The following is a 26,438-nucleotide window of genomic DNA, read 5'->3' as shown; positions in this document are numbered from 1 at the left end:
CTCTGAAAAAAATTAAAGAAGAGGGAACACTTCTAAACTTATTTTACTCAGCCACCATTACTCTGTGCCCAAAACCAGATAAGGGCACACACAAAAAATATATAAAGATCAATATCCCTGATGAATATAGATGCCAACATTATCAACAAAGTGGTAGTAGAACAAATTTAGCATACAATAAAAGGATCATTCACCATGATAATGTGAGATTTATCCCTTGGATGCAAGGATGTTTCAACAGATGCAAATGTGAGTCACTACATTAATAGGATGAAAGATAAAAATCATATGATTATCTCAATAGATGCAGAAAAAGCATTTGACAATATACAATGTCCTTTAATGATAAAAATGCTCAACAAGTTGGGTATAGAAGAAATATACCTCAGCCCAATGAAGACCATATATGGCAAACACACAGCTAACATCATAGTCAGTAGTTAAAATTTGAAAACTTTCCTCTAAAATCGGGAACAACAGAAAAATTCTTACTCTCACCATTTCTATTCACAATAGTACTGAAAGTACTAACCACAGCAACCAGGCAAAATAAGGAAGCAAAAAGCACTCAATGATGAAAAAAGAAGTAAAATTGTATTTGTTTGCAGATGACATGATCTTATATATAGAAAATCTTAAAGACTCCATCAAAACCTGCTATAATTAATCAACAAATTAAGTTATGGTGCAGGATACATAATCAACATAAAGAAAGTAGCTGCCTTTTTATACGATAACAACAAAATATTTGAAAAATGAATAAATAACAATAATCCTACTCACAACAGCATCAGAAAGAATAAAATACTTAGGAATAAATTTAACCAAGGGGGTGAAATATTTGTGAACTGGAAACTACATGCCTTAGATAAAAGAAATTGAAGAAGACACAGGACCCATGCTCATGAATCAGAAGAATTAATATTGTTAAAATGCCCACACTACCTAAATCCATCTATGGATTCAACACAATCCCCATCAAAATTCCAATGACATTTTTCATAGAAAGAGAAAATAATCCTAAAATTTGCATGGAGCCACAAGAAAACCTAGAATAAACAGAGTGATCCTGAGAAAGAATAAAGCCAGAGACATCACACTTTATGATTTAAAACTATAATACAAAGATAAAGTCATCAAAACAGTATGGTACTGGCTGAAATGGAGACACATAGACCAATGGAACAGAGTTGACAGCCCAGAAATAAACTCCCACACATTCGGTCAACCAATATTTGACAAGGTAACCAAGAATTCTCAATTAGGGAAAAGATAGTCTCTTCAATAAATTTTGTTGAGAAAACTGGATAGCCACAAGCAAAAAATGAAATTGGACCCCTATCTTACACCAATCATGGAGATTAACTCAAAATGAATTAAAGACTTAAACATAAAATCGGAAACCATCAAACTCTTAGAAGGAAACAGGGAACAAGCTTCTTGAGATTGTTTTTGTCAGCAATTTCCTGGATATGACACCAAAAGCACAAGTAAAATTATGCAAAAATAAACAAGTGGGACTACATCAAACCAAAAATTTATGCACAGCAAAAGAAACCATCAACAAAAATTAAAAGCCAACCTATGGAATGGGAGAAAATATTTGTAACCTACTTATCTTATAATGGGTTAATATAAATGATATGAAGGGAACTGATACAACTCAGTAACAACAAAAAAACAACAATTCAATTAAAAATGTGCAGTTGTACTCAGTAGACAGTTTTTCAAAGATATCCAAATGGCCAACAGGCACATGAAAATTTGCTCCACATCACTAATCATCAGGGAAATTCCAATAAAAACGAAAGTGAAATATCACTTCACACCTGTTCAAATGGCTATCATCAAAAAGACAACAATAAGAAGAATTGGCAAAACTGCAGAGAAAAGGGGACACTTTGGCACTGTTGGTGGGAATTCAAATTGGCAACAGGATCTATGGAAGACAGAATTGAGTTTCCTCAAAAAATTAAAAATAGAATTACCCTATGATCCAGCAATCCCACTTCTGGGTGTATATCCAAAGGAATTGAAATCAGGATCTCATAGAGATATCTGCACTCCATGTTCATTGCAGCATTACCCACAATAGCCAACATAAGTGACCATTGACAGATGAATAGATAAAGAAGAGGTGGTATACACACACACACACACACACACACACACACACACACACACACACACACACAATGGGATGCTATTCAGCCATGAGAAAGAAAGAAATCTTTCCATTTGTGAACAACTTGGATGAACCTTTATGGCGTTATGCAAAGTGAAATAAGTCAGACAGAGAAAGACAAATACTATATGATATCACTTACATGAGGAATCTAAAAACTCCCTAATTCAGAGAAACAGTAGATTATAGCTAATACTACTGTATTATATACTTGAATCTTGCTAAGAGTAGATCTTAAATCTTCTCATCACAAAAAAAGAAATGGTAATTATGTGATGCGATGGGGGTGTTAACTAATGCTATGGTGGTAATTATTTTTGCATTATATAAATGTAGCAAATAAACATGCTGTACACCTTAAACTTACATAATGTTAAATGTCAATTATATTTTAATAAAGCTGAGGGAAAAGAAATTCATTCATTTATAAAATGAATACCTATTGCGTACACACTATGTGTGAGTTACTACTTAAGCTGCTAGGACACATGGATGAAATAAGTCAAGTAAAGGCAGTGTCATATGTTGTGCTACTCATATTACCTTTTCTTTATTTTACTTCCCTCTTTTGATTTGGTAGCTATGAAATATTGAAATATTGCTAGTTGATTGAACTACTGCAAGTGGTTCCCTTGAATTAAAAAAAAATAAAATATACTTGGTGTGATGTTTGTCTAAGTGCATATGTCAAAGTCATTGTATACAGTGTTAACTGGAAACCTAATATTGGCTAGCCCTTAAGTACTGGGGAAACAGTGTCAAACAAGGCAACGCTCATGAAACTTACAGGTAATATAAATACTAAGTAATAATTAAAACTGAAATACTCAATGAAAGAGAAGCACAGAATGATCTGGTATCAAATAAAATTAACAGACATCAGAGGACCAAGGTTTCATGCTTTTATTTTATTTTTTGCTGTGGAGTATTTATTTATTTATTTATTTTAACATCTTTATTGGGGTATAATTGCTTTACGATGGTGTGTTAGTTTCTGCTTTATAACAAAGTGAATCAGTTATACATATACATATGTTCCCATATCTCTTCCCTCTTGCATCTCCCTCCTTCCCACCCTCTCTATCCCACCCCAGTTTCATGCTTTTGAAGACAAACTAATAATATGGAGAAAGCTCATGATAAGTTCAATGGGATTTTAAACCTTTTTATATAGTGTGATACAAATTTTGTTATATATTTCTCTTATGATATGATCCAAAATCAGAATCAATATATGCACAAAAACATATGTGCCTATGTTTATATATACATATATATGTATCTTATGAGGGGAGAGAGAGAGAGAGAAAGAGAGAAAGAAGGGGAAAGGGAGAAGGAGAAGGAAGGGAGAGAGATAATAAAATGAATGGAAATTCACCAAAATGATAATAGTCATCTCTGGATGTGGGTAATTACAAAATAAAAATTATTTTGTAATTATTATTACAAAATAATTTTCTTTTATTCTTTTCTTCATTATATATATTCTACTCTTCTCAAATTTTCCAAGAAAGAAGGTATATTGCAGTCATTTTGAGAAACAATTTGGCAGCTTCCTATAAAGTAACATAAATTTGCCATATGATTCAATAATTCCACTTCCAGGTATTTACCTAAGGGAAATAAAAACATGCTGTCCAGACAGAGACATATACATGAGTGTTAATAGCAACCTTATTGTTAATCACGACAAACCGGACATAATCCAAATGTACATTAGCAGTGAATATATAAACATATTATAGTAAATCTGTACAATCAAATTCTTGTATGCTTTTATCTCAGCAGTTGAAAATGCAGAACTGTTAATACAACAACAAGGACAAATCTTACAGACATTGTTAAGACAAGAAATCTTACACAAAAATTACATATTGTCTGATTCCATTTGTATTGACTCAAAGAACTTGTAAAACATGTATAGTATTAGAAATCAGTACCATGGTTGCCTGTGTCCAGAGATATAAGAAAAAGTGACTGGGAAGGCACATGATGGAACATTTTTTATTGTAAAGGAAATGTTACTTATCATGATTGTGGTGGTGGTTAGGTGAGTGTAAAAGAGGAGGAAAGCTGGAAAATTCACAAATATGTGGAAATTAAACAACATATTCCTGATCAACCAATGGGTCAAAGAAGAAATCAAGATGGAAATCAGTTATAAAAACTCATCTAGCTACACATTTAAAATCTGTACATTTTGTTGTTGGTATATTCTAACTGAATTATATTGATTAAAAAAAATTCTACCAGCTCCTAGAATAATGATTGTCTCATAATATGTGTTTAATGCAAAATTCATAAATAAATACACTAATACAGTTTCTATGAACGTCATTTTTGCCACATTCCACAGCTTTTGGTTTGACTATCCTGGTTGTTGATGTACAAAGAAAATGTGAGTTCAGGTTTGTTTTCCCTTTTACTGAAATAATTATCTAGAAGAATTATTTTTGTCCTTAACTTTCTATTGGATTATGTTGGGATATTCTCATTTTGGTTTTATTTATAGTTTTATTGCACTGCTATAAATGGGTGTGTGCTCTATATTTTGTTCCTTAGAAATTATTGAGTTTTTTTGGTATTATAATAGAGAATTATTAAAATTTATTTCAATAATGTTTGAAAATAAGCATTTTCTGTTTCTTGTATTTTGAACAGTTTACACTTTATATAATTCAAAGCTGTGCTTCTGGGTACATAAAGATTCATTTTTATCATATATTGCTGGTGGAATCTGTTTTTCATTTATATAAAATATTCATATTTGTACTCTTTAAAAATGTTTACCTTGAATCTTATTGTTTCTGATATTAATTTATCCATACTTTCATTGTGGTTTGCCTATCCTTGCTATTCAATTTATTCTTATTATTCTAAATATGAAATGTTTCTTAAATTTGCTTGCAGCCTTTGGTCTGAGACAGGATAATTACTCTCTGTATAGTTCCAATTTTAGATATTTTATTCCAATGTGATGTGAGCACTTCCTAATTGTGTTTTTAGCCTTCATATGTATTTTTTGCTTTTAGTTTGTCATATATATATATGAAATATAGCATATATTATATATATATGATTTGTAGACTGTTTAAAATTATAATTTGTAGATGCTGTCTAACCAAAATTTAGCTGCCTTTTTCTTCATTAAGCAGCTCCCTAGTTGCTGTAAATTTTGGATTAGATTTCAGAGTTCTGAAAAACATTGATTATTTTAATATTTGCCATCTTAAAGTTGTTTCAGTGAAGGGGCCAATTATTCCACTGCTTCATTCCAACATTTTCTGTGACATCACTTCTTCTCTGTGCCTCCTAAAATATGCTCTATTTATCCTTTGAATTCTGAATTCCACCGTAACTAAGTAGAGATGCATACCATTTTTATTGAATTGTATTGAACCCTTATTGTACTCTTCCAAATGAATTCATTTGTTCACTGACTTAACAAATATATTGAGTACTTATCTTGTGCTAGGCTACTTACCGAGCTAAATGCTGGTCATAAAATGGAGAACCAGACAGAGAAGGCCCCTATTCTCCTGGAAATTGTATTTCACTGTGTTGGACAGCAATTATGTAAAAATTTCAACCTACAGATCCTGGTAGCATTATAGAGGAAATACACAGCAAGTTATGATAAAGAATAGTAAAAGGCAAATAGTCGTTTTGATGAGGGTAAGCTTTCCTAAGGAGAATGGTACATAATACTAGTGTGAAGAAGAAATAGGAAGCATATTAGTGAAATGCTTGAGTATGAATTGGGGAGCTTAGTCCAGGCAAGAGGAACAGAAAGCCCAAAGGCCAAGAGACAGGAAATATCTTGATGTTTACTGGGAACTAATAGAAGATCACGATAATGATGTATAATGAGGAAAGGAAAAGTAGAATGATGGGAGGTTTGAGAGGTAGTCATGGGGCTAAATCAAATCAAGGGATTAGATTTTGTTTTTCTATAAACAATGGAAGGCTGTGGATGGCTTAATCAAAGACCAAAGTTTCCATTTTATATTTTAAAAATTCATTCTGGTGGCTAGGTGGAAACTGGATAAGGGACTCATTAAGAGCTGGGTTGAGAAATGAAAAAAAGTGAAAGATTTATACATGTCTATTATAATGGCAAAATTTTTGATTGTTATTTTTAAAGTTGTCTCCCTTTTATTCTTTCTTTACAGAAGTCCTAATTATATGGGTGTTGGAATAAAAGTTTTCTTCTCTCACTATTTCTTTGTCCTTTTGTAGTGTATTCTGGGAGAACTCTTCTATTATATATTCTAGATAACTTTATACATCTTCGACTAAATCTATTTTGTTAGTCATCTATACTATTATAATTAATTTTTTCATTTATCACATTTATAATTTATAAAATTAATTTTCATATATTATTTCATAGCAGCCTTTTTGAATGGGTATATTATACTTTTGGATTTTTCAATGGATGTAAATTGTACTTATGTTTTTTGACATTTCCTCTATTAATTTTATTGCCTGGAGATTAATTCTTTAGTTGTCTATTAAAATTAGTACCTCTCTTTTATGTTGTTGATTTTCGTCAACTGTTGGTTGACTTCTTGTATTTTGTTCATATTTGTTAACTCCTGTAAACCTTTCAGTGAATGTTTGTACTGATAACTGGAGATTTCCTCTGATGGCTGGAAAGAAATGGGATAAAGGTCAAGTGAGGTGTGGGCAGGAGTAAGTTACCTGGTGCACTGATTTTATTCTCTGGCATTAGCACACATTCTGGGACTCTTATATGTCAGAAGTTCCAGTTGATAGAGTACTACTTTAGGCATAGTAACAAACTACTAAAGAAGGAGAGTTAGGGATCTAACTGGCCTATATATTACAAATGTGTTTAATTATATTATTAGTAAAATTATAATTTTCACTGGCATACTACTGCTGACTATTGTACATTGCATTTACTTATTTGAACTAGGAATATTAAGGAGCTTTCTTGGAAAGAATAGATATTAATTTCTCATTTATTTATGTCTGAAGTTTTATATAGTATACATTTATTGTAGATCTTTATTAGAGTATAATTGCTGCACAATACTGTGTTAGTTTCTGTTGTACAACAAAGGGAATCAGCTATATGCATACATATAACCCCATATCCCGCCCTTCTTGAGCCTCCCTCCCACCCTCCCTATCCCACCCCTGTAGGTGGTACCAAAGCACCTAGCTGATCTCCCTGTGCTATGATGCTGCTTCCACTAGCTATCCATTTTACATTTGGTAGTGTATATATGTCAACGCTACTCTCTCACTTTGTCTCAGCTTACCCTTCCCCCTCCCTGAGTCCTCAACTCCCTTCTCTACGACTGCGTCTTTATTCCTGTTCTGCCCCTAGGTTCAACAGAACCATTTTTTTTCTAGATTCCATATATATGCGTTAGCATATGGTATTTGTTTTTCTCTTTCTGACATACTTCACTCTGTATGACAGATTCAAGGTCCATCCACTTCACTACAAAGAACTCAATTTCATTTCTTTTTATGGCTAACATTCCATTGTATATATGTGCCATACCTTCTTTATCCATTCATCTGTTGATGGACATTTAGATTACTTCCATGTCCTGGCTATTGTAAATAGTGCTGCAATAAATATTGGGGTGCGTGTGTCCTATTTTTTTTTTTTTTTTTTTTTTTTTTTTTTTTGCAGTACTCGGGCCTCTCACTGTTGTGGCCTCTCCCATTGCAGAACACAGGCTCCGGACGCGCAGGATCAGCGGCCATGGCTCACGGGTCCAGCCGCTCCGCGGCATGTGGGATCTTCCTGGACTGGGGCATGAACCCGTGTCCCATGCATCGGCAGGCGGACTCTCAACCACTGCACCACCAGGGAAGCCCTGCATGTGTCTTTTTGAATTACTGTTTTCTCAGGGTATATGCTCAGTAGTGGGATTACTGGGTCATATGATGGTTCTATTTTTATTTTTTATTTTTTTTAATTAATTTATTTTTTTGGGTTTATGGGCCTCTCACTGTTGTGACCTCTCCCATTGCGGAGCACAGGCTCCGGACACGCAGGCTCAGCGACCATGGCTCATGGACCCAGCTGCTCTACGGCATGTGGGATCTTCCCAGACCAGGGCACAAACCCGTTTCCCCTGCATCAGTAGGCGGACTCTCAACCACTGCACCACCAGGGAAGCCCTATTTTTATTTTTTAAGGAACCTCCATACTGTTCTCCATAGTGGCTGTATCAATTTACATTCCCACCAACAGTGCAATAGGCTTCCCTTTTCACCACACCCTTTCCAGAATATATTGTTTCTAGATTTTTTGATAATGGCCATTCTGACTGGTGTGAGGTGATAACTCATTGTAGTTTTGATTTGCATTTCTCTAATAATTAGTGTTGTTCAGCATCTTTTCATGTGCCTCTTGGCCATCTGTATGTCTTCTTTTGTGAAATGTCTATTTAAGTGTGTGCCCATTTTTTAATTGGATGGTTTGTTTTTTGATATTGAGCTCTATGAGCTGTTTGTATATTTTGGAGATTAATCTTTTGTCCGTTGTTTCATTTACAAATATTTTCTCCCATTCAGCGGGTTGTCTTTCCACCTTGCTTATGGTTTCCTTTGTTGTGCAAAAGGCTTTAAGTTTAATTAGGTACCATTTGATTATTTTTATTTTCATTACTCTAGGAGGTGGGTCAAAAAAACCCATCTTGCTGCTTTTTATGTCAAAGAGTGTTTTTACTATGTTTTCCTCTAAGTGTTTTATAGTGTCTGGTCTTACAATTAGGTCTTTAATCCATTTGGAGTACCAAACATTTAGAGAAGAGCTAACACCGATCCATCTCCAACTCTTCCAAAAAATTGCAGAGGGAGGAATACTCCAAAATTCATTCTACAAAGCCAGCATCACCTTGATACCAAAACCAGAAAAAGATATCACAAAGATTATAGATCAATATCACTGATGAACATAGATGCAAAAATCCTGAACAAAATACTAGCAAATCGTATCCAACAACATATTAAAAGGATCATACAACATGATCAAGTGGGATTTACCTCAGGGATGCAAAGATTCTTCAATATATGCAAATCAATCAATGTGATGCACCATATTAACAAATTAAGGAATAAAAACCATATGATCATCTCAATAGACATAGGAAAAGCTTTTGACAAAATTCAACACTGAGTTATGATAAAAACTCTCCAGAAAATGGGCATAGAGGGAACCTACCTCAAAATAATAAAGTCCATATATGACAAACCAACAGCAAACATCATACTCAATGGTGAAAGACTGAAAGCATTTCCACTAAGGTCAGGAACCAGACAAGGATGTCCACTCTCACCATTCTTGTTCAACATAGTTTTGGAAGTCCAAACCATGGCAATCAGAGAAGAAAAAGAAATAAAAACAATACAAATTGGAAAAGAAGACGTAAAAGTGTCACTGTTTGCAGATGACATGATACTATACATAGAAAATCCTAAAGATGCTACCAGAAAACTACTAGAATTAATCAATGAATTTGGTAAGGTTGCAGGATACAAAATTAATGCACAGAAATCTCTGGCATTCCTATACACTAACAATGAAAAATTCGAAAGAGAAATTAAGGAAACAATCCCATTTACCATCACAACAAAATAATAAAATAGCTAGGAATAAACCTACCTAAAGAGACAAAAGACCTGTATGCAGAAAACTATAAGACACTGATGAAAGAAATTAAAAATGATACAAACAGATGGAGAGATATACCATGTTGTTGGATTGGAATAATCAACCTTGTGAAAATGACTATACTACCCAAAGCAACCTACAGATTCAATGCAATCCCTATCAAACTACCAGTGGCATTCTTCACAGAATTACAACAAAAAAATTTACCATTTATATGGAAACACAAAAGACCCCGTATAGCCAAAACAATATTGAGAAAGGAAAACACAGTTGGAGGAATCAGGCTCCCTGACTTCAAACTATACTACAAAGCTACATTAATCAAGACAGTATGGTACTGGCAGAAAAACAGAAATATAGATCAACTGTACAGGACAGAAAACCCAGAGATAGACCCAAGTGCCTATGGTTACCTAATTTAGGACAAAAGGGTCAAGAACATACAATGCAGAAAAGACAGCCTCTTAAATCAGTGGTGCTGGGAAAACTGGACAGCTACATACAAAAGAATGAAATTAGAACCCTACCTAGCATCGTACACAAAAAATAAACTCCAAATGGATTAAAGACCTAAATATATAGTACACATTTTTAATCTCAGTCATATCCTAACTTCTCCTTTAGTTCTGGTAACCTCTAAACTTCATATTTACTACTGGACGCCTCTCTGGATTTCCAGTATTTTTATAATTTGGCTAATTGAAAAAAAATCTGCTTTTTCCCTCTTACTCTTTCCTTACTTATGATTTCTACATCTTCTTCTTTTGTCTTTAATCATTTTAAACATACTCATTTTATATTCTATTTAAGAATGTTTTACATTATACCAAGTTCTTATTTAGCATCAAACATCTTATTTTATGGATCTACTTATGTGAGATATTATTCTACTGAGTTTTGTAACTTTCACTGTGATCTCATCATTGATAGGGTTGTCATTTCAATGACATCTTGGAGGAGGTAGAAAGAACAGTTGTATTCATGTGTTTTTTTGACCAAGTTGATTCAATCTGTATTTTGATTTTGTGGAAGAAAGTGTTGAGTTTTAACTTTTCTATTACAATTCTCAAAATTTAGATCTTAAAAATGTTCAGGATTCCATTTATATAATATATGGATATAGATACAGTTATGACATAAATTATTAAAAATAGCTATGATATGAAAATTGTATTATAACTCAGTTATTAAATTACCTCTCACCTGTTTTAAATGAAGAATTATATAATTCAATTTACGTGAAATTGCTACATGTGAAAACATTCTGCTTATATTCATTGTTTTTTTGTTTTTGTTTTTGTTTTTTACCTTTCAAGGAAAATGCTCATGAGAAGGAAAAGTTCCTTTTTTGGAACTTTACATTTCTTCTGGGGAGTGACAAAAACAAAATTTCCTCATCATCCTTGACTGTCATTGAGAATTTCCCTGTCTTTGGGGATTTTCAATTAAAAAAAAAACCTGACTTTCCTGATCTTTAGATTTGGCCAAGTTGGGCTATTAGCCTGAGTCTGGGCTGGTTGTCTTTAATAAGATAGGAGGGAAAACAATTTGACATTTATACATAAGTGTTTCTTTTTCTTCTTTTAAGATGGCCCAGTTGTAGGCAGCTGGAGTGGTAGTTACATACTACACCTACCAATCACCTAGCTTTTTCTTGGGAACCGAAGACAAGTTCTCAGTAATGCTGGGAAGATATACATGGGAATATGTGTATCAGTTCAGTGACCTAAGAATTTGAGAGCACTTTTTCCTCTTCTGAATTCATCTTCCAGACATTTAAAAAGAATCATTAAGGGCAATAGCAAATTGTAGACATTAAAATCTTTTCAAATTTCATGGTAACATTGCACAGAATTGCATGGTAACTTTGCACAGAATAAGAGATGGAACAGTTTTCCACCATTAAGTCTGCAGCTCAGTGTGACTTCGGAGTGATTTCCCTGTTTTAAAAAAATGGTGGACTTTATTTTATTTTATGATGACAGTCCCAGTGTTCGTGTTGTTAATTCTCTTTGGAGAGACTACAAAGAGTTTTTGGAGATAAAAATGTACCCTTAAAAAGAAAATGGTTTCACAATTAGATAAACTAAAATATATTACACATTTTGTTTTATGGAAACATTTGGTTGGAATTGAGCATGAATGTTTTCACCTAATATCTATGTACAATTATCCAGAAAAGTGGGATGCCACATTAATGTCCAGTTGTCTGGGTGTCCAATTTTAGAGATTTGTCAAATTTGTTGTTCTGAGTTTTTAGGTAGTTTAACACACCATTTTTTAGAATTCAAGTTAACCTCTCAATATCCCCTTTAATTTTAGCTATAGATTTCACAAAATGAAAATCCCACATACAACTAATTCTATCACAGTTATTAATTCAAGAAGGTAGTTCTCTCTATTCTCTTAATTCCCACAAGAAGATTCTTTGATTAGTTTTTAAAATGTTAATTTGTTTTAAAATGTATATTTGATAACATGCTGTGTGTAATATGGTGATTCTGCAGACTTCCTCTCTACCATTCCTAATTTCTGAATAAGTTAGGAATATTGGCCTTTCTAGTTCTTTAACATAGCTCACATTTTATTTTACTTGGGTTCAACAAGATGAAATATTGTTGTCAAATCACCAATTTCATATGGTTTATTTATTTAACTCACATATACAAGATTAACTCTGTAATTTATAAGAAAATGTTTTAAATTTGTTTTCTTCAATGATATTTCAGAATAAACACATTTAATCAAATCCTTCTAATTGTGACAGCTTGGGCTGAACTATTTTGTAAATTAATCTTTTCTTATATCTAGAAATAAATGTTTTCAAATTCATAGTAAAAATCATTTTCAGACCATGTATAAATGGATATAATATTTACCCACTAAAAATGAACTATAGCTTTTTAAATTATTACATATATATATATTATTAGTATATATTATTTATTTTAATCATCCTTGAAGAAACAGTTGACAATTTATGAACTTATTGATGATATAGTCATTAAAACAGTTACCCAAGGATTTCTAATTTTTAACACTTCATGACCTTAAATTCTATTTCCACTGTGCTTCAAATGACTAAAAGTGTTTTTACAACAATGGATAGTAGTCCTTGAAAGATGCACTTTAAATTTTCAATAAAATAAATAATAATATATAGATAAATAAAACATCATACCAATATCATGTAACTCAAATATATAGCCTATTGGAAGAATATGGATTGAATTTCTACTACTCATATTCTAATGAAATTGAATGGAGACAAATATCAAAGATTTACCTCATGAAAATTTAACCCACCTGAAAGAATATAAGAAGATCATAATTCTCATGCTTGCCTTGTGATACAAAGGCTTGGGTTCTATGTCAACCAAAAGACTAGGTAGCTATAGGGATATTATTTTCTTTTTTCTTTTTTTTTTAGATAATAATTTTGTATAGTATTTCATGTCATTACTTTCCTGTTTCTCTTCCTCATGTGAAGATAGTTTCCTTAAACCTATAAGAGACATGGTTCCTAATAGCTTTTTCAACTTTGCAAAGATCCTACTTATGCTGTTTTTGTGAAGTGTTAAAAATATGCCTGGTTGTGTTTAAACATTTCCTGGCTTTGTTCCTCTCTTTCACTTTATCTGGGCCTTCTCTATTCTATGTCTTTGTTATCCTTTTCTCACTGAATTTTCATTTCTTTTCCAGCAATTTTCTCCTTTGTAGAGAGTCCTGCACTGTGGCAGAGCAGTTTTGAGAGTACATGGGTTTAGAGTGCTGTAGCCTCTGCGAATTTACATTGGGATAATTGCACTTAAACTTTATTGAGGTGAGCAAAACCCCTGGCAATTTAAACTTCTATTTTCAAAATGGCTCACTGTCTTTTCAGTGAATACCTGTAGGCTATGTTTGAATTATCCTATTCCCAAGTTTATTGGAAGCCCTTTTATTTCCTTCTGCTTCTTCCTACACAGATGTTGATAATATTCAGATCTCATGGTCGTTGGTGGGTTTCTCCCCACTCACCTGTACTTCAGGGCTGGAGAGGAACAATTTCCCCATAGTTTAGTTATAAAATTGTCTATAGATATTTCGCATCAGTATTTGTTTTTGTTTGTTTTTATTTTGGAATTCGGGAAGATCTAAAATCTGTTTCTATTCCAATCACCATCTCTCAGTAGTTACTTTTTTAAAGTTTTTACGAAACATTTACTACAAAAGTTGATTATGTTTTCAGTTGCATATAAAGAATACATAAATTTTGGAAGCAGGTATTTTGAGACAACATTCTTTGACCACAGTACAATAAAATCAGAATTTAATATTGAAACTTTAAGTAAACAAACAAATGAAGAAACCCAGAAACTATAAGTTGAAATGGAACTCTTCCAAAGACCTATGAGGAAAAGAGAAAAACAACAAAACATTGATTATTTAGAATACAATTAAAAAACTCAGAGAATCAAATGAAAAACTTGAAAACTAATAAGAGTACAATAAAATGGTGATTTGCACAATGGATACACTAAAATAATGTTCCTATATTTCAGAGAACAGCTGAAACTACCCTCTAAATTCTACAATTGCAACAAAAATTACAAAATAACTAAGAATTCATATAATTGAAAATGTTCAGTACTAAATGAAGAAAATATTAACAGGACAACAAAAAGCTTGAATAAATAAAATACCTATGTATTATAAGATAGAATTATTATTAAAAATACCAGTTCTTTCCAAATTATTACAATTAATGTTATTTTAATTAAGAATTCAATAGGATTTCTTTCTATGCTGGAAAAATGATTCTAAATTTCTTCTAGAACAGCAAATAGATGAGTAGTTATGAACATATTATAAAAATATGTTTATGATGGAGAATGTTCACTGTTCCTTATTAAAATGTAGTAATAAGACATAGTATTTAAACCAGTGTGATACTGCTGTGTGCAGAGCACTACACTCACACACACCACATACACACATACAGTGTTTGAAAGAGCAGGATTCAATGGATATAAAAGAAATCAAAATTATTATTTCATTATCATGGCTCCTTTATATACATTCTTATGGAGCTGATTCTTCTCCTGCCCTCTACCTGAAATTTCAGACTGGACCAAACTTTTCACTATCACTCTCCAAGGGTAAGTCCTCTGATCACCTTAGTTAACTTATATGTACAAATCAGTGTAATTATCTAAACTCCAAACTTCATGTGAAGCTAAAGCTTCTCCTGTCTCACAGCTAGTAGCTGCAGTAGGAAAAGGGGTTCTTGTAGTAATGGTGCCATATGTTCACATATTTCAATTTACTCCTTTGCACTCAGTAAAATGCATTTCTCAACCACACACCCCCTTCATCTAGGTGGAATTATCTGACTGAGTGCTAGCCAATGGAATGTGGGTAAAAGTGATATATGCCGTTTTCTAAGTCTGAAAGCAAAGGACTTTGCAATGGCAGAGTGACAAGAAATAAGAGTCCCAGATGCCTAAAATCCTTGCCTGGAGGAGAGCTGACCAGAACACCCAAACCAAAAATATCCGCATCAGACTGTGTGAGTGGGAAACAAACTGATTGTGTTCATCCACTGAGATTTGGGGATTGTTTAATAAAATTTGCCTTAATCTGACTAATGAATACATGATTGATTCTTTCCTTTTCCCACATTTTGAGCTTCTAATGCTTCTCTCACAGATTACTAACTGTGGTTTCTGACATATCTAGTGTTCAAGTTTTCAAGCAGTAGAGAGATGAGGGTGCAAGATATGTCATATGAATGGTGCTATGTTGAATTGGCGTCAAGGCACCTTGTGTTTGTGGGGTCTTTTCATACATGTTTCATATCTTGTCCACTAATGTATAGACTTCTGATTTGTTATTTGTGAGAGTATCATTAGTTCTGAATTTACAGACCTCTATTTTTCTGCCACAGGCTCTTCAGCCAACTTTTCACTCTTAAATTTCTCAGGTATGAATCAGGCATCAATCTGTGTTTCCCCAAGTGACACAGGATGCTTATAAAGCATTCTGAATGATGTAGTTGAAGACTGTCTCACTGACCTTAAAGTGAGAAAAAAATCATCCCCTACCCTGGGACAACTCTTAAAAAAAACTACAGGATGCACCATTCATATACAGTAGGACACTCTGCAACAGAGCCATTCTTCTTACCAACTCTTTTGCACATTGACAAAAATCTGAAGTCCTCTGATTACCAACTTCTCTAACTTTACTGACTTAACCCTTTACAAAATTAAGTGAAAGGCTAAGGGCAACACAATTGGGTTTCAGACACCTCCATTGCAAGCTCTTCATAAATGATTTAAAATCTCACTTCGGAAAAAAGAGTATGATTGTCCTCCCTTATCTGAGGTGTTGCTGTCTGAAATTTCAGTTACCCACAGTCAACCATGATCAAAAATATTAAATGGGAATTCCAGAAATAAACAATTCATAAATTTTAAATTGCATAGACATTCTGCATAGCATGATGAAGTCTCCCTCTGTGACACTTTGGCCGATCCAAAACATGAATCATCCCTTTGTCCAGCGTATCCACACTGTATATGCTAACTGCCCCTTCTTCACTTAGTAGCCCTCTATGCTATCAGATTGACTGTTGTGGTATAATACTGCTTGTGTCCAAGTAACACTTATTTTACTTAATAATGACCCCAAAGCACAAGAGTGCTGATGCTGGTAATTCAAATATTCTCTTACTGTGTCTAATTTATAAATTAAACTATATCATAGGTATGTATGTATAGGAAAAAAAAACAGTATATATAGGGTTCAGAATGATCTGCAGTTTCAGGCATCCACTAGGAGTCTTGGAATATATCCCCCTTGGATAAGGGTGGGGGACTATTGTAGTTTTCTTCCAGGTTGTCCATTTTATTGGCATATAGTTGCTTGTAGTAAGCTCTCATGATCCTTTGTATTTCTGCAGTGCCAGTTGTTACTTTTCCTTTTTTGTTTCTAATTCTATTGCTTTGAGACTTCTGCTTTTTTTTCTTGATGAGTCTGTCTAATGGTTTTTCAATTTTGTTTATCTTCTCAAAGAACCAGCTTTTAGTTTTGTTGCTCTTTGATATTGTTTCTTTCATTTCTTTGTCATTTATTTCTGATCTGATCTTTATGATTTCTTTCCTTCTGCTAACTTTGGAGATTTTTTGGTTCTTTGTTTCTCTAATTCCTTTAGGTATAAGGATAGGATTTTATTGAGATGTTTCTTGTTTCTTGAGGTAGGATTGTATTATGATAAATGTATTATGATAAATAAATTGTATTATGATAAACTCCCCTCTTAGAACTGCTTTTGTTGCATCCCATAGGTTTTGGGTCATCGTGTTTTCATTGTCATTTGTTTGTAGGTATTTCTTGATTTCCTCTTTGATTTCCAAAGTGATCTCTTGGTTATTTAGTAGTGTATTGTTTAGCTTCCTTCTGTTTGTAAGTTTTACAGATTTTTCCCCTGTAATTGATATCTAGTCTCATAACGTTGTAGGTGGAAATGGTACGTGATATGATTTCAATTTTCTTAACTTTACCAAGGCTTGATTTGTGACCAAAGATATGATCTATCCTGGACAATGTTCCATGAGCACTTCAGAAAAAAGTGTATTCTGTTGTTTTTGGATGGAATGTCCTATAAATATCATTTACATCCATCTTGTTTAATGTATCATAGAAAGCTTGAGCTTTCTTTTTTATTTTCATTTTGGATGACCTGTCTTTTCTTAAAAGTGGGGTGTTTAAGTCCCCTACTGTGATTATGTTACTGTAGATTTCCCTTTTTATGGCTGTTAGCATTTGCCTTATGTATTGAGGTGCTCCTATGTTGGGTGCATAAACATTTACAGTTTTTATATCTTCTTCTTGGATTGATCCCTTGATAATTATGTAGTGTCCTTTTTTGTCTTGTCATAGTCTTTATTTTAAAGTATATTTTGTCTGATATGAGAATTGCTACTCCAGCTTTCTTTTGATTTCCATTTGCAAGGACTATCCTTTTCCATCCCCTCACTTTCAGTCTGTATGTGTGCCTAGTTCTGAAGTGGGTCTCTTATAGACTGCATATATATGGGTCTTGTTTTTGTATCTATTTAGCCAGTCTATCTCTTTTGGTTGGAGCATTTAATCCATTTACATTTAAGGTAATTATTGATATGTATGTTCCTATTACCATTTGTTAATTATTTTGGCTTTGTTAATGTAGGTCTTTTCCTTCTCTTGTGTTTCCTGACTAGACAAGTTCCTTTAGCTTTTGTTTTAAAGCTGGTTTAGTGGTGCTGAATTCTCTTAGCTTTTGCTTGTCTGTAAAGGTTTTAATATGTCCATTGAATCTGAATGATATCCTTGCTGGGTAGAGTAATCTTGGTTGTAGGTTTTTCCCTTTCATTGTTTTAAATATGCCCTGCCACTCCCTTCTGGTTTGCAGAGTTTCTGCTGAAAGGTCAGCTGCTAACCTTATGGGGATTCCCTTGTATAGTATTTGTTGCTTTTCCCTTGCTGCTTTTAATATTTTTTCCTTGTATTTAATTTTTGATAGTTTGATTTTTATGTTTCTTGTCGTGTTCCTCCTTGGATTCATCCTGTATGGTAGTATCTGTGCTTCCTAGACTTGATTGACTATTTCCGGTCCAATATTAGGTAAGTTTTTCAACTATAATCTCTACAAATATTTTCTCAGCCCCTTTCTTTTTCTCTTCTGCTTCTGGGACCCCTATAATTCGAATATTGGTGTGTTTAATATTATCCCAGAAGTCTCTGAGACTGTCCTCATTTCTTTTAATTCTTTCTTCTTTATTCTGATATGCAGTAGTTATTTCCACTATTTTATCTTCCAGGTCACTGATCCGTTCTTCTGCCTCAGTTATTCTGCTATTGATTCCTTCTAGAGAATTTTAAATTTCATTTATTGTGTTTTCATGATTTTTTGTTTGCTCTTTAGTTCTCCTATGTCCTTGTTAAACTTTTCTTGTATTTTCTCCATTCTATTTCCAAGATTTTGGATCATCTTTCCTGTCATTACTCTGAGTTCTTTTTCAGGTAGATGGCCTATTTTCTCTTCATTTGTTTGGTCTGGTGGGTTTTTACCTTCCTCCTTCATCTACTGCGTATTTCTCTGTCTTCTCATTTTGCTTAACTTATACTGTGTTTGGGGTCTCCTTTTAGCAAGCTGCATGTTCGTAGTTCTTGATTGTGGTCTCTACCTCTAGTGGGTAATGTTGGTTCAGTGGGTTGTGTAGGCTTCCTGGTGGAGTGGACTGATGCCTGTGTTCTTGTTGATGAGTCTTGAGCCTGTCTTTCTGGTACAGGACTGTGTCTGGTGGTATGTTTTGTGGTGTCTGTGACCTTATTATGATTTTAGGCAGCCTCTCTGCTAATGGGTGGGGTTGTGTTCCTGTCTTGCTAGTTGTTTGACATAGGGTGTCCAACACTGTAGTTTGCTGGTCGTTGAGTGGAACTGGGTCTTAGCATTGAGATGGAGATTGGTTGGAGAGCTTTCGCTGTTTGATATTATGTGGAGCCGGGAGGTCTCTAGTGGACCAATATCCTGAACTCGGCTCTCCTACTTCAGAGGCACAGGCCTGCCACCCAGCTGGAGCACTAAGACCTATCAGCCACATGGCTCAGAAGTGAAGGGAAAAAGAAAGATTAAAATAAAGTTATTAAAATTTTAAATAAAAAAATTATAATAAAAAATTAAAAAGTAATAAATAAGAAAAAGAAAAGAATGAAAGAAGAGAGCAAACAAACCAAAAAACAAATCCACCAATGATAACAAGTGCTAAAAAGTATATTACTAAAAGAAAAAACAAAAAAAAATGGACAGACGGAACCCTGGGACAAATAGTAAATGCAAAGCTATACAGACAAAATCACACAAAGAAGCATGCACATGCAAAGTCACAAAAAGACAAAAAGGAAAAAAATATATATCTATATATTAAAAAAAGGAAGAGAGCAACCAAATCAATAAACAAATCTACAAATGATAATAAATTCTAAATACTAAACTAAGATAAACATAAAACCAGAAAAAAATTAGGTGCAGAAAGCAAACCCCAAGCCTACAGTTGCTCCCAAAGTTCACTGCCTCAGTTTTGGGATGGCTTATTGTCTATTCAGGTATTCCAGAGATGCAGTGTACATCAACTTGATTGTGGAGATTTCATTTACTGCTACTGAGGCTGCTAGGAGAAATTTCCCTTTCCCTTCTTTGTTCACACAGCTCCTGGGCTTCAGTTTTGGATTTGGCCCTGTCTCTGCATGTAGGTCATCTGAGGGTATCTGTTCTTTGCTCAGACAGGACGGGGTTAAAGGAGCAGCTGTTTAGGGGGCTATGGCTCACTCAGGCCAGGGAGAGGTAGGGGTACAGAGTGCAGGGCAAGCCTGCGGCGGCAGAAGCTGGTGTGACTTTGCAACAGCCTGACATGCACAGTGTGTTCTCATGGAGAAGTTGTCCCTGGATCATTGGACCCTGGCAGTGGCCGGCTGCACAGGCTCCTGGGAGGGGAGGTGTGGATAGTGATATGTGCTTGCACACAAGATTCTTGGTGGCTGTCACAGCATCCTTAGCATATCATGCCCATCTCTGGTGTTCATGCTGATAGCAGCGGCTCGCGCCCGTCCCTGGAGCTTGTTTAGGCAGTGTTCTGAATCCCCTTGCCTCGCGCACCCTGAAACAATCATGTCTTGCCTCTTAGGCAATTCCAGACTTTTTCCTGGACTCTCTCCTGGCTAGCTGTGGTGCACTAGCCCCCTTCAGGCTGTGTTCAAGCAGCCAACCTCAGTCCTCTCCCTGGGATCTGAACTCTGAAGCTGAAGCCTCAGCTCACAGACTCTACTCGCCCCAGTGGGTTACCAGACAATCCTCTCAGGCTTGTGAGTGCTTGTCGGCACTGATCCTCAGTGTGCGAATCTCTCCACTTTGCCCTTTGCACCGCTATTGCTGTGCTCTCCTCCGTGGCTCCTAATCTTCCCCCTGCCACCACTGTCTCTGCCAGTGAAGGGGCTTCCTAATGTGTGGAAACTTTTCCTCCTTCACAGCTCCCTCCCAGAGGTGAAAGTTCCATCCCTATTCCTTTGTCTCTGTTTTTTCTTTTTTCTTTTGCCCTACCCAGGTACATTGGGAGTTTCTTGCCTTTTGGGATCTCTGAGGTCTTCTGCCAGTGTTCAGTAGGTATTCTGTAGGTGTTGTTCCACATGTAGATGCATTTCTGATGTATGTGTGGGGAGGAAGGTGATTTCCATGTCTTACTCCTCCACCATCTTGAAGGTCTCCTAATTACCTGTTTTAAATTAATATTATGGAAACTAATAAAATATGAGCATGAAGTATGAGTTATAACTATGAAAATAATTTGCATATTTTAAAAAGATCAGATAGGGATGAGGATCCCCAAAACGTGCTTTAAAAAACTTTAAAAAACACAAATAAAAATATTCTGCACTCATATTGATTCAAAATCATATTTAATTTTTCTTTCCATTTTTTTAAAAAAGGCTTCCAGTCTTGTTCCTAAATAAAATATTGGCAAAGAATGTACATTAATATGTGTATGCTATAAATGTATTTGTTTCTGTGTGTGCATTTTCACATTTTAATAAACTTTTAATATCAATCACCAATTCCTATATCCAATTTAATTGAATAATTTATTCTCTCTTGCTCTTGTTCTCACTCTCCCTCTCTCTTAATTTATACCTCTATGTTTGTATCTATTTATATCTATCTGTCTATTCTAATTTAAATATGTAGGTTTAAATATTGAATATTTCTTTTAGAATAGTATAAACAAATTTTAATTGAAATCTCCTTTTGCATAAAGAGTAAACTAACAATGATTAATAAAATATAGGATTTCAAGTCAGGCTTCTGGGAAAGAATGTGATGGCAATAGACATAGCCTTATCAAAAGAAAATGTCTTTTCTAATCCAATCATATTCTAGCTACCTTGAAGAGACTGTGTATGTTATGGGTCCATATGTGAACTTCCCACTGGTCTACAAATTGATATATAAAGATGAATCAGCCCTACCCATGCATTTGAATAGCCGAAGAAATGACATTTCTTTGTCCTTTATATACTGTGATCCCTAGAAACAACTGTGTAAAGGAGAGTCATATTAATAATCCCGTATATTACAGCAATAATTTCAGATCTAACAGCTTGACTAAAAATTTATCAAGTAGATTTTTTTACTCAGACATTAAATTTCTTTGAATTATTTGCACAACAAATTCCTAGGCAAGAACTGTTTCTTTAATATGTTCTATAACACCATTAGAGCTTTATAAATATTTGCTTATAATCATTCAACTTATTTTGAAGTTTATCCTATACTTGCTTGATCTCTGTGTTTAATTTGAATGCAACTACAATTCTTCCCCATCAAACCCTGTGTGCCATTCACACACCAGTGTAGGTTAACCTGAATTTAGTTTAAAAGTAAAAGACTGAATATATCCAACCAGGGTTTGGGTTTGTTTTCCTGCTTTTGTTTTGGTTTATTTTATTTGATTGTTTTTTTTCTGTTTTACTATGTGATGTTTACTATCAATTCACTCTTTTCCATTACTTAAACCTCAGTTTTGATATCTAATGAGGTATATTACATGATGAACATCTCTAAGTGGTAAAAGGTCTGTTCAATATTTTGGTCTTTAAACAGCTATATTGGATAACCACCCAAATTTTGAAAACAAATCACATACGTTAAAACACATTTTGAAGGGCTGGAAAGATGGTGGATTAGAAGGATGTGAGTTCACCCCTTCTTACAAAAACACTAAAGTCACAACTAACTGCTGAACAACCATGGACAAAAAAATGGTGGAACCTACCAAAAATGATAACCTCCATCCAAAGACAAAAAAGAGGCCACAAGACAGTAGGAAGGATTCAATGATGATAAAGTTAAATCCCATACCACCAGGTGGTCAACCCACTAACAGGAAAATAATTATACCACAGAAGTTCTCTGACAATGGTGAACGTCCTGAGGCCCACGTCAGGGTTCCCAGCCTGGGGGTCTGGAAACGGGAGGAGGAGCCCCAGAGTTCCTGGCTTTGAAGGTCACTGAGGTTTAATTACAGGAATTCCTCAGGACTGGAGGAAACAGAAACTCCACTCTTGCAACGTGTACCCAAGGTCTTGTGCACACCAGCACCCAGGAAAAAATAAGTGATCTCTTAAGAGACTGATCCAGACTACCTGCTAGTATTGGAGGGTTTCCTGAAGAGGCAGTGGGTGGCTGTGGCTCACTGTGGGGACAAAGACACTGGCAGCAGCAGTTCTGGTGAGTCCTCATTGACACGAGCCTTCCTGGAAGCCACAATTTGCCCTCCCAACTCCCCGTAGACTCCAATGCTTGGCCAAACAACCAACAGGGCAGGAACACAGCCCCACCTATCAGCAGATAGGCTGCTTAAAACCTTCCTGAGCATGGCCCTGCTCACAGGAGGGACAAGGCCCAGCTCCAGCCACCAGTGGGCAGGAACAAGATCCTCCCACAAGGATACCTGAACAATCCTCTTAGACAGCCTCAGCTGCCACAGGGCAGACAGCAGAAGCAAGAAGAACTACAATCCTGCAGCCTGTGGAAGGGAAACTGAAATCACAGAAAGTTAGACAAAATGAGATAGCATAGGAATATGTCCCAATTGAAGGAACAAGGCAAAGCCCCAAAACACCTAATTGAAGTGGAGATAGGCAAGATACATGAAAAAGAGTTCAGAGTAATGATAATGAAGATGATCCAAGATCTTATAAAAAGAATGGAGGCACAGGTTGAGAAGGTGCAAGAAATGTTTAACAAAGACCTAGAAGAACTAAAGAACAAGCAAACAGAGTTGAACAATACAATAACTGAAATAAAAAATACACTAGAATGAATCAATAGCAGAGTAACTGAGGCAGAAGAACGGATAAGTGAGCTGGAAGATAAAATGGTGAAAATAACTGCCACAAAAAAGAATAAAGAAAACTGAATGAAATGAAGACAGTCTATGAGACCTCTGGGACAACATTAAATGCACCAACATTCGCATTATAGGGGTCCCAGAAAGAGAAGAGAAAGAAAAGGGACCTGAGAAAATATCTGAAGAGATAATAGCTGAAAACTTCCCTAACATGGTAAAAGAAAGAGTCACCCAAGTCCAGAAAGCAGAGCCCCAGACAGGATAAACCCAAGGAGAAACATGTTGAGACAACATAGTAATCAACTGACAAAAATTATAAACAAAGAAAAAATATTTAAAGCAACAAGGGGAAAACAACAAGTAACATACAAGGGAACTCCCATAAGTTTATCAGCAGATTTCTCAGCAGAAACTCTGCAGGCCAGAAGGGAGTGGCACGATATATTTAAAGTGATGAAAGGGCAGGACTTACAACCAAGAATACTCTACACAGCAAGATTTTCATTCAAATTTGACAGAGAAATCAATAGCTTTACAGAGAAGCAAAAGCTAAGAGAATTGAGCACCACCAGACCACCTTTGCAACAAATGCTAAAGGAACTTCTTTAAGTGGAAAAGAAAAGAACACTACTAGAAACAAGAAAATTATGAATGGAAAAGCTCACTGGTAAAGGAAAACATAAAGTAAAGGTAGAAAATCATGAGCATGCAAATATGATAACAAAACCAGCAATTGTGAGAAGAGGAGACCACAAATGCAGAATATTGGAAGTACATTTGAAATTAAAAGACCAGCAACTTAAAACAATCTGATTTATGTATATAGACTGCTATATCAAAACCTCATGGTAACCACAAAGCAAAAATCTGCAATAGATACACATGCAAAAAAGAAAAAGGAATCCAAACACAACACTAAAGTTAGTCATAAAATTGTAAGAGAACAAAAGAGGAAAGGAAGAAAAATGATCTACAGAAACAAATCTTAAACATTTAACAAAGTGGCAGTAAGAACAGAGAAATGCAATTCACTACTATAAGATATCACCTCACATCAGTCAGAATGCCCTTCATCAAAAAATCTACAAACAATAAATGCTGGAGAGAGTGTGGAGAAAAAGGAACCCTCCTACACTGTTGGTGGGAATGTAAATTGGTACAGCTGCTATGGAGAACAGTATGGAGTTTCTTTAAGAAACTAAAAATAGAGCTACCATATGATCCAGCAATCCCACTTCCGGGCATATATCTGGAGAAAAACATGATTCAAAAGGATTCATGCACCCCATTGTTCACTTCAGTGCTCTTTACAATAGCCTAGACATGAAAAAAACTAAATTTCCAAATCGACAGATGAATAGATAAAGAAGGTATGGTACATATATACAATGGAATATTAATCAGTCATTAAAAAGAATGAAATAATGCCATTTGCAACAACATGGAAGGACCTTGAGATTATCATACTAAGTGAAGTAAGTCAGACAGAAAAAGACAAATGTATGATATTGCCTATATGCAGAATCTAAAAAAAATGATACAAATAAACTTATTTACAAAACAGAAACAGACTCACAGACTTAGAGAGAAAACTTATGGTTATCAGGGGAAGAGTAGGGGGGAGGGATGGATTGGGAGTTTGGGATTGACATGTACACACTGCTATATTTAAAATAGATAATCAACAAAGACCTACTGTATAACACAGAGACTGCTGCTCCATATTCTGTAATAACCTAAATGGGAAAATAATTTTAAAAATAATATTTTTATTATTTTATATACATCAACTATACTCCAATAAAAATTAAAAATAAAGTAATAGAGACTACAAAAACAGTAGAAGGATAAATAATATTGGATAGATACATGTATTTGTATAACTGAATCACTTTGCTATACAAGTGAAACTAACACAGCATTGTTAATCAACTATGCTCCAAAAGAAAAGGAAAATAAATTTAAAAAAAAGAGAAGTAAAAAAACAAGTTTCAATGGAAAAAAGTATGGCTATATGTGTCATTGTTAATGAGTCCTTAAAATATTTAGCAACCATCTTAAAATGGGACAAATTAATCAAATGCTTTGAACTATTGAGAAAGGCATTGATTTTAATGGAAATTAAAATAAAACTTCCTATCCAAGCACAAGCTTATTGGGTGACCAATTGTGATGATATTTAGAGTGGAATATACATAGATCCAGAAATTTATTTCTTAAGGCATAAACAATATCACAGGATAAATACTCTGCACACTCTTAAGGTATCAAATATTTTGGAATATTAATTTGAGGAGATAAAATACAATATTTATACTAACTTTTATGCTAAACCACAGAACTTCAAGTAAATTGTGTATTTGTAGTTGACTCTTTCAAATTATGACCTGATACAACCCTCCCACGTGTTTTGGTATGTTTTAACAATCCTTTGCTTTTAGAAGTGTATGTGAATTGAAATATTTTAGACATATTGAACTAAGGGAATAACAATTAGATGCAAGGAAAAGACACCAGAATATCCAAAATTAATATATATATAGATATATATAGATATATAGATAGATAGATAATGACATGTAGACAACAGTTTTCTTCATACACTGCTAATGGAGATGTTTGTCAGTATCTACTAAATTGAAACATGAATACACTATGACCC

This window comes from Grampus griseus (genome assembly GCF_964374135.1).
Source record: "Grampus griseus genome assembly, chromosome: X".
Classification (NCBI taxonomy): domain Eukaryota; kingdom Metazoa; phylum Chordata; class Mammalia; order Artiodactyla; family Delphinidae; genus Grampus; species Grampus griseus.
Note: the sequence above shows the minus strand (reverse complement) of the source record.